The sequence below is a fragment of the Prionailurus bengalensis genome, chromosome A3 (assembly GCF_016509475.1).
Source record: "Prionailurus bengalensis isolate Pbe53 chromosome A3, Fcat_Pben_1.1_paternal_pri, whole genome shotgun sequence".
Classification (NCBI taxonomy): Eukaryota; Metazoa; Chordata; class Mammalia; order Carnivora; family Felidae; genus Prionailurus; species Prionailurus bengalensis.
In genome coordinates, this window is record NC_057354.1 from 87,303,507 (window position 1) to 87,313,960 (window position 10,454).

At 41.1% G+C, this 10,454-nt stretch overlaps 1 protein-coding gene across 3 annotated transcripts in view; it reads right to left on the reverse strand.

Annotated features, from left to right (window-relative positions):
* CA3H2orf42 (chromosome A3 C2orf42 homolog) overlaps positions 1-9,193 on the reverse strand; it is a 33,429-nt gene extending 24,236 nt beyond the window's left edge. Inside the window, exons 1-2 of one of the 3 annotated variants that reach the window (XM_043603582.1) lie at positions 9,085-9,130; positions 2,748-2,813 (exon numbers count right to left, since the gene is read on the reverse strand). The gene's annotated coding sequence lies outside the window, so the exon portion shown is untranslated. Of the gene's footprint in view, positions 1-2,747; positions 2,814-8,699; positions 9,032-9,084 lie in introns of those variants that run through there. The other 2 variants (XM_043603581.1, XM_043603583.1) reach the window with 2 other exon arrangements.
* Positions 9,194-10,454: the final 1,261 nt, after the last annotated feature.

The following is a 10,454-nucleotide window of genomic DNA, read 5'->3' on the forward strand; positions in this document are numbered from 1 at the left end:
ACCTGAGCCAAAGTTGGATGTTTAATCAACTGAGCCACTCAGGTGCCCTTACTTTTTTTTTTTTAATTAAAAAAATTTATTTATTTATTTATTTATTGAGAGAGGGAGAGAGAGAGAGAGAGAGAGAGAGAGAGAGAGAATGTGTGTGAACAAGCAGGGGAGGGGCAGAGAGAGGTGAGAGAGAGAATCCCAAGCAGGCTCCATACTATTAGGGCAGAGCCTGCCACGGGACTTCAGTTCACAAACCTATAAAATCATGACCTGAACTGAAATCAAGAGTTTGAGGCTTGGGGCACCTGGGTGGCTCAGTTGGTTCAGGGTCTAACTTCAGCTCAGGTCATGATCTCACAGTTGGTGAGATTGAGCCCGGTGTGGGGCTCTGTGCTGATGGCTTGGAGCCTGAGGCCTGCTTTGCATTCTGTGTCTCCCTCTCTCTCTGCCCCTCCACCACTCATACTCTGTCTCTCTCTCTCTCAAAAATAAAATAAAATTAAAAAAAAAAAAAAGAGTTGGAGGTTTAACTGACTGAGCCACCCAGGCGCCCCTCTGCCCCCTCTGCATATTTCTTTTGACACAGTAATTGCACTAATTAGAATTTATCTTACAGATATTCTCCCACATATGAAATGTGGGATATATAAGGTTATTCACTATCGCACTTTTGTAACAGCAAAACATTAGAAACAACCTAACGCCCACCAAGAAGGAACTAGTTGGGGGCGCCTGGGTGGCTCAGTTGGTTAAGCGTCAGATTTTGGCTCAGGTCATGATCTCACAGTTTGTGAGTTCGAGCCCTGCGTCAGGCTCTGTGCTGATAGTTCAGAGCCTGGAGCCTGCTTCATATTCTATGTCTCCCTCTCTCTGCCCCTCCCCGACTCATGCTCTGTCTCTCTCTCTCTCAAAAAATAAACATTAAAAAAATTTAAGAAAAAAAAGAAGGAAGTGGTTGAATTATGGTATATCCATATAATTGGAATACTTTCCAAAAAATAAAATATTCTACATTTATTTAAATAAAGACTGAGAAAGTTTCTTATGTGTTGATTTTTCAGATCTTTAAGACATGTAGAAAAGCAAGGTATAGGGGCGCCTGGGTGGCTTGGTCAGTTAAGCGTCAGACTCCGGCTCAGGTCATGATCTCATGGTCCGTGAGTTCGAGCCCCGCATTGGGCTCTGTGCTGACAGCTCAGAGCCTGGAGCCTGTTTCAGATTCTGTGTCTCCCTCTCTACCCCTCCCCTGTTCATGCTCTGTCTCTCTCCGTCTCAAAAATAAATAAACGTTAAAAAAATTTTTTTTTTTAGGGGCGCCTGGGTGGCGCAGTCGGTTAAGCGTCCGACTTCAGCCAGGTCCCGATCTCGCGGTCCGTGAGTTCGAGCCCCGCGTCAGGCTCTGGGCTGATGGCTCGGAGCCTGGAGCCTGTTTCCGGTTCTGTGTCTCCCTCTCTCTCTGCCCCTCCCCCGTTCATTCTCTGTCTCTCTCTGTCCCAAAAATAAAAAAAATAAAAAAAAAAAAATTTTTTTTTTTTAAATTTTTTTTTTTTTCAACGTTTATTTATTTTTTTGGGACAGAGAGAGACAGAGCATGAACGGGGGAGGGGCAGAGAGAGGGGGAGACACAGAACCGGAAACAGGCTCCAGGCTCCGAGCCATCAGCCCAGAGCCTGACGCGGGGCTCGAACTCACGGACCGCGAGATCGTGACCTGGCTGAAGTCGGACGCTTAACCGACTGCGCCACCCAGGCGCCCCAAAAAAAAAATTTTTAATAAAAAAAAAAAAAAAAAAAGAAAAGCAAGGTATAGAACAGCCAAGTATGATATGCTGTCAACATATCAGGAGAAGGAAGGAAACATATATACAAGTCTCCTAAAATTATACAATATAAAAGCAAAATTTAGGGGCAAAAATTATCATTAAACATATCTTACCCTATCTCACTTTATATACTCAAATAAATTCAAGGCAGATTAAAATGTTCAAGTATAAAAGTTGGAACTGTTAACATAGTAGGACAAAGGGAGGGGATTTAACATTTTTTAAGGATATCAGAATGATCATGGCCTAAATGACAGAAACCCCAGAAGCCTGACTGTATTAGTGTGTTTGTGTGTTTTTTTAAGAAACCTCTTTATTGAGGTATATTTTATAGACCACAAAATTCATCCATTTTAAGCATACAATTCAATGACAGTCATTATACTTACAGAGGTAGGCATCCATCACTACAGTCCAGTTTGAGAACACTTCTATCACCCTAAAAAGACCCCTCTGGCCATGTGCAGTCAATTACCATTCCTACCCCCAGGCAATCACTAATCTGTCTTATTGTCTCTATAGATTTAGATTTTTTGGACATTTCATATAGATGGAATCATATAATATGTGAGATTTTGTATTTTAATGTGTTTGTATTCTTTCATTCAACATGCTGTTTTCAAGGTTGAACCACATTGTAGCATGTATTAGTAATTCATTCGCTTATATTGCTGAAAAGCATTCCATTGTATGGATATATCATTTTGCTTATCCATTCACCAGCAGACAGATAACTGTTCTGTTTCCAATTTGTGGCTATTATCAACATGCTGCTGAGAACATTAACATGCAAGTCCCCATGTAGACAAGGATCTTCATTTCTCTTGGGTATCTAGATACCTAGAAGTAGAATTACAGGGTCATAGTTTAACTTAAACTTTTTAAGAAATGACCAAACTGCTTTCCAAACTGAAAAGCATTGTTATATTCATACCAGCAACATAAGAGGGTTCCTGCTTCTCCTCTTCTCTTCCTGGCCAACATGTATTATTATCTTCTTCTTTCAAAAAAAATGTTTATTGATTTATTTTGAGAGAGAGCGAGAGAGCAAGGGAGGGACAGAAAGAGAGGAAGAGAGAGAATCCTAAGCAGGCTCCTTGCTTTTAGCACAGACCCCTACATGGGGCTCACTCGCATGAACCACGAGGTCATGAACTGAGCTGAAATCAAGAGTCTGATGCTTAACCGACTGAGCCACCCTGGAGCCCCTGGTCTTATTATGACCATTTGGTTATAGTAGGTGTAAAGTGGTACCTCCCTGTGCTTTTAACTTGCATTTCTCTAACGAATAATGATGTTGAGCAACATATTACATGCTTCTTTAGCCACATCGATCTCTTTGGGGAAATACTATCAAAAGATTTTGCTCGTTTTACTTTATTATTAATTTAAAAAAATTTTTTCAACGTTTTTTATTTATTTTTGGGACAGAGAGAAACAGAGCATGAACGGGGGAGGGGCAGAGAGAGAGGGAGACACAGCATCAGAAACAGGCTCCAGGCTCCAAGCCATCAGCCCAGAGCCTGACGCGGGGCTCGAACTCCCGGACCGCGAGATCGTGACCTGGCTGAAGTCGGACGCTTAACCGACTGCGCCACCCAGGCGCCCCTATTATTAATTTTTAAAGTAGGCTCCACGCCCAACACCAGGCTTGAACTCACAACCCTGAGATCAAGAGTCAGACCCTCCCCTGACTGAGCCACCCAAGCACCCCTCGCCCATTCTAAAATTAGACTGAGGGGGTTTGGCTGGCTAAATCAGTAGAGAATGCGACTCTTGATCTCAGAATCATGAGTTCAAGCCCCACATTGGGTTGTAGAACTTACTTAAAATAAATACATACATACATACTGATTATATTTGATTATATAAAAATGAAAATTTTCTGCATGGAAAAATATATCATAAGCTAAGTACAAAGGTGAAAAAAAAACTTGAAGAATAAAAGAAGTGCAAGGCTTGTACACTGAAAACTTCAAACGTCATCAAAAGAAATTAAAGACTTAGCAAAATGGAAAAGCATGTCATGCTTGCAGACTGGAAAACTAATATTGTTAGGAAGGCACTACTCCCCCAACTGATCTACAGATACAACATAATCCCTATCAAAATCTCAGATTTTTTTTTGCAAACTGACAAGGTGGTCCTAAATTTTATATAGAAATGCAAGGCACCTGGTAGAGCCAAAACAATCTTGAGAAAGAAGAACACAGTACAAGGACTCACACTTCTTCTTCTTCTTTTTTTTTTTTTTAATGTTTATTTGTTTCTGTGAGAGAGAATGAGAGAGAGTGAGCAGGGGAGGGGCAGAGAGAGAGGGAGACACAGAATCCAAAGCAGGCTCCAGTCTCCGAGCCACCAGCACAGAACCTGATGTGGGGCTCGAACTCATGAATCGTGAGACCATGACCTGAGCCGAAGTCAGATGCTTAACCGACTGAGCCACCCAGGCACCCCTCACACTTCTTGATTTCAAAACTTACTATAAAGCAAATCAAGGCAATGTGGACAGAGAAGACAAATACTGTATGATTTTACTTATATGTATAATCTTAAAAAGCCAAACTCATAAAACAGAGGATGGAATGGACTGCCAAGGATTGAGGGATGAGAGAAATGGGGAGATATCAGTCAAACGGTGCAAACTTCCAGTTATAAGATGAATAAATTCTGGGGATCTAACGTATAGCATGGTGATTATCGTTAATAATAGTATATTATATTGCTAATATACTTCAGCTAATAGCTGAAAGCTGCTAAGAGAGATGTTAAACGTTCTCATCATACACAAAAATGGTAATTATATGACACGATGGAGGTGTTAGCTAATGCCTTGGTGGTAATCATTTTGCACTGTGTAAGTGTATCAAATCATACTGAACACCTTAAACTTACATGATGTTATGTCAATTATATCTCAAAAAAGCTGAGGGCCAAAAAGACAAGAAGGTACTGGCACGAGGGTAGATATACAGAGCAACAGCATATAATTAATTAATCAAGCATATAATTAAGAGGTCAGAAATAATCTCTCACATTTATGCTCCACTGATTTTTGACAAGGATGCCAAGATCATTTAATGGGGAAAGAATAGTCCGATGAACAAAAGGTGCTAGGACAAGTGGATATCCATCTCTAAAAGAATCAAGTTGGAAAAAAAAAAATTAAGTTGGATCCATACCTCACAATGTATACAAAATTTAACTCAAAATGGATCACAGACATAAATGTTAAGAGCTAAAACTATAAAACTCTTAGGAGAAAACTTAAGGGTAAATCTTTGTGACCTTGGATAAAGCAATGGTTTCTCAGATATGCCACCGAAAGCATAGATGACAAAAGAAAAAAAGAGAAAAATTGAACTTCATCAAAATTAAAAACATCTGTGCTTCAACCAGCACCATCAAGAAAGTGAAAAGACAACCACAGCCTGAGAGAAAATATTTGCAAGTCATATGTATGATGAGGGACTTGTGTCCAGAATAGACTACAAGACTTTGTTACAAGTCAACAATAAAAAGACAGATAATCTAATTTAAAACCAGGAAAGGGCACTTGGGTGGTTCAGTCAGTTTAGTGTCTGACTTCAGCTCAGCTCATGATCTCATGGTTCGTGAGTTCAAGCCCCACATCTGGCTCCATGCTGACAGCGTGGAGCCTGCTTAAGATTCTCTCTTTATCCCTCTCTCTCTGCCTCTCCACCACTCATGCTCACTCTCTCAAAATAAACTATAAAAAAATAAAAATTATAATAATAAAATAAAACCAGGCAAAGAGGGGTGCCTGGGTGGGTGGTTTAGTTGGTTAAATGTCCGACTCTTGATTTCAGTTCAGGTCATGATCTCACAGTTTGTGGGGTTGAGTCCTGTGTCAGGCTCTTTGCTAACAAAGGGAGCCTCCTTGGGATTCTCTCTCTCTCCCTCTCTCAAAATAAATAAATAAAACTTTTAAAAAATCTATAGGGGTGCCTGGGTGGCTCAGTCAGTTAAACATCTCACTTTGGCTCAGGTCATGATCTCATGGGTTCATGAGTTCTGGCCCCACATGGGGCTCCAGGCTGACAGTGCAGATCCTGCTTGGGATTCTCTCTCTCTCCCTCTCTCTGCCCCTCCCCCATTTGTGCTTTCTCTCTCAAAATAAATAAACTTAAAATACATACACACACACACACACACACACACACACACACACACACACACAGGATCTGAATGGATATTTCTCCAAAGAAAATAAATAGCCAAGAAACAAATGAAAAGATGTTCAACATCATGTAATCAGGAAATTGCAAATCAAAACCACAATGTGACGCCACTATACAGCCATTAATGACTAAAAAAGGCAGACAATAACAAGTATTGTCATGGATATTGAATAACTGGAGCCCTCACACATTGTTGATGGTATTGTAAAATGGCAGTCATTTTGGAAAACTGATTGTCGGTGGTTCCTCAAAATGTTAAACAGTGTTACCATATGACTTCCAAGAGAATATATATCCAAGACAATTGAAAACACACAAAAATTTGTACATGTATGTTCACAGTAGGAGTATTCATAATAGCTAGAAAGTGGAATCAATCCAAATATCCAACAACTGACGAATGGATAAACAAAATGTGGCATATCCACACAATGGGATATTATTTGGCCCTAAAAGAGAATGAAATTCTGATACATGCTTTATGAACCTTGAAATATACTAAGTAAAAAAAGCCAGACACACCCCCGAACTGTGAGATCATGACCTGAGCCCAAATCGAATTGGATGCCTAGCTGACTAAGCCACTCAGGCGCCCCCAAAAAAGAAAAGTGATTTTAAACATCCAAAATTATGTCTTACAATGAGCAAGAGGCAAATTAAAACAAGACAATACTTTGGCAAAATGACAAAAAGGATAACTGTTATTACTGTGTTCATGAGGATGTGGAGAAGCAGGTATTGCACATTGTTGGTAGGGACATAAACTGCAACATCCTCTTTAAAGGGATGTAAATAAAATAAATGTAAAACATATATTTGGACATAGCAATTCCACTTTTAAGATTTCATGAATTCTACTCTCACATGTACACAAAGCATGTACAGGGGTACTCCATGCAAAGTTATCCAGAACCGCACAAGAATGGAAACAGTCTTAAGGGCTGACTAAAAAATTATGGTGCAGGCATACAACATGCTACTATAAAGGGATTAAAAAGAATGAGATAGATCTATATGTACTGGTAAGGAACAAATATCAAGATATACTGTGGAGTGAAAAAAGGCACTTCATATATGATACTCCTGGTTTAAAAGAGAAAAAAAGATAGGGTGCATGCACACACACACACACACACACACACACACACACACAATATGTCCATGGTCCAGAAGTGACTTAGAACTTGGGAAACAGTAGGAGGGAGACTTACATTTCACTGTTCTATACTATTTGAATTTTAAACATGAACTAGTATTACTTATTATAGATTCTATACTGCAAGCATATACAAACAGGTAACACAACTTGTAAAGAAACTGTATTTGCCAAAGAAAATGAAAACGCTAATTTGAAAAGATATATGCAGCTCTATGTTCACTGCAGTATTATTTATAATAGCCAAGATATGGAAACAACCTAAGTGTCCATCAATGGATGAATGGATAAAGACTTGTGTGAGCATGTGTGTGTGTGTATAAAATGGAATACTACTCAGACATAAAAAAGAGGGAAATCTTGCCATCTGCAACAATGTGGGTGGACCTCAACAGTATTATGCTGAAATAAGACAGAGAAAGACAAATACCATGTAACTTCACTTATATGTGGAATCTATAAAACAAAACTCATACATATAAAAAAAAGACTGGTGATTGCCAGAGGGCAAGGGGGTGAGAGGGTAGGAGAAATGGGTGAAAGCGGTCAAAGGTACAAACTTCCAGATATAAAATAAGCAAGTCGTGGGAATGTACTGCATGATGACTACAGGAGATAATATTATATTGAATATTTGAAAGCTGCCAAGAGAATAAATCTTAAAAGTTCTCATCACAAGGAAAAACAATTTTTTTTTTGTAGCTTTGTATGGTGACTGATAACCAGACTTATTGTGGCCATCACAGTGTATACAAATTTTGAATCATGTTGTACATCTGAAACTCATATGTTACACATGAATTTTACCTCAATTAAAACAAACAAACAAACAAACAAACAAACAAACAAAGCACCTGGGTGGCTCCGGTGGGTTGAGTGACAGACTCTTGATTTTGGCTTAGGTCGTGATCTCATGGTTTGTGGGTTTAAGCCCTGCACCTGGGTCTGTACTGACAAGTACAGAGCCTGCTTGGGATTATCCCTCTCCCTCTGCCCCGCCCCGCGCCCAAGATAAATAAATAAATTAAAAAAAAAAAAAAAAAAAAAAAAAGGTAAGAAAAGAACCTGTATTTGAATCCTGCCTAAAAAAGAGGTCTCTTTTCGTCAAGTTCACAAAACAGCCTCCTCAGCAAGATGGTGTAAAGGGACTGGTGCTGGCAGAGCTAACCCACCCACGATTCCTGGAAGTGGTGCATTTTCATCCAGGTACTGTTCAGCTGCAAAGCCGTACAGTTTAGGGGATGCTGTTTAATGCTTGTGAAGCAACAGTAACTCAAGAGAACGAATGATTATCATGAATAAAAAAATTTGCTAACTTTTACTGAGTACACGTAAGCCCCTCCCATGCATTTACTCAGGTATTGCTCACCACGATCCAGTAAAGTGGGTACTATTTACCATCTTACAGTTGAAGAAATTGGCTCAAAGACAGTGATTTGATGAATGCTCACTGCCAGCAACCAGACAATCTAACGAGAGTTTGTAACTGATAGGATTCCTTGTCAAACCACAAGGGGAAGGGACATGCCTAGTAGCCAGGACTCCCGACTCCTGCGCCAGACAGCTTCCATCAGACCCGCGCGGCTTCGGAGTAGCAGAGGAAGGCCAAAGCAGCCCTGCGCGCACGAGTCTGGGAACCCCGCTTCCGGGCACCGGCCCACCCCAAGAAGTATCACTCGGGGACCTGCTTCCCGGCATCCTTCCCGCGCGACTGCTCACTTCCGGCCCTAAGTGGGCCTAAGCATAAGCATCACCTGGCCAAGCACCCTGCTCCTTGGACACGCTCTCCGCCGGTATTCCTGGCTTTACACCCTCGTCCCACCGCCGCCCCCGCCTTCTGTCAACACGGCCCCCTTTCCTGCTCTGCGCCCCCCGCCCCGGCCCCAGGGCCCGAAGCTGATGACCGCCCTCACCTCCTCTCTCTTCATCTGCCGCGGCCTTTTACAAACGCGTCCAAACTGTTCGCTGTAACGACAGTCGTTATTGGTCAGGGCCGCCCACGCGCGGTAAATACCCGCCCACTCCGTTCGCGTTGTCTGATGGGAGTTGTAGTTGACTCCTGTAGGCGGGTAAGAATTGCGGCGGATTGCCTTGGTGGAGTCTGAGCTAACCTGGAGGCTGTAGCGCTCAGTGGGGCCGGAGTGCTTCTGGCCGACCCTGCTGGGACAGAAGGCACCGATAGGGTTCTAGGGCTGATCATGACTGCTTCAGCCCTGAGAGAACCCTGTTTCTGGTAGAATTCATTGGTAATTGATTTAAAAAATCGCCTAAGATGATCTGTATTATTACTATGATTTGTCGTTTTGTCAAGGGAGGTCATGTTCCAAAGTATTCACTGTTTCTAATACTTGTGTGTTTATATCAAGTTATCTTTTTCTACCTTCCTCACATGCTGACATACTAGAACGTTTTCCCTTGTAATGAATTGAAATCGGCTTCCTATATGTTTTAGTTCTGTTCCTTGGAATCACACAGAGTAAATCTTTGTTCATTGTTGAAGAAAGCTTCCGAGTGCAGTGTGTTAAGGATGAGGCCTGTGTGTTGGAGAACTCTGGTATGAGATTTCCTGAAGTTTTGGGCCTTGATTCTGTTACTTATAGGGGTGGCACGGTGGGCAGGTTGTGTAAGAACCTTAGTCTTCTCATCTGTTAATAAGATAAATGGTTCTTTCCAGGACTCTAATTTGCTATATTGTTTCTCAAACTGGAGGAAAGTGGATTAGGGCACACTTTTCCAGAGTATTTTTCCAATTTTGTGACTCTGTTTTGATTATAAGTTTTTAAAATGATGATCAGTATATCCTGGGTCATCTGGATGATCACCTAATAATACCGTAGAGTTTCAGTCCCGGTTTGTGTTTATGATTGTATCCGTGCAAAGTGATTCTCTAGAGCAGTTCTTCTTCTGGGAGCATTGCTACAAGCATCTAGTGAATAGATGCCATGGATGTTATTTAAGATCCCATGGGGCATCAGACTAGCTCACTCAGTAGAGCCTATGACTTTTGATCTTGGGGGTTGTGGGTTTGAGCCCCATGTTTGGTGTAGAGAGATTACTTAAAAATAAAATCGTAGGGCATCTGGGTGACTTAGTCACTTAAACATAAGTCTCTTGATTTTGGCTCAGGTCATGATCCCAAACTCATGGGATCAAGCCCCAAATCAAGCTCTGTGATGAGCATGGAGCCTGCTTGGGATTCTCTCATCCTCTCCCTCTCTGCTCCTCCCCCTCTCCCAAAATAAATAAACATTTAAAGAAATAATAAAGAAAATAACATCTTTTT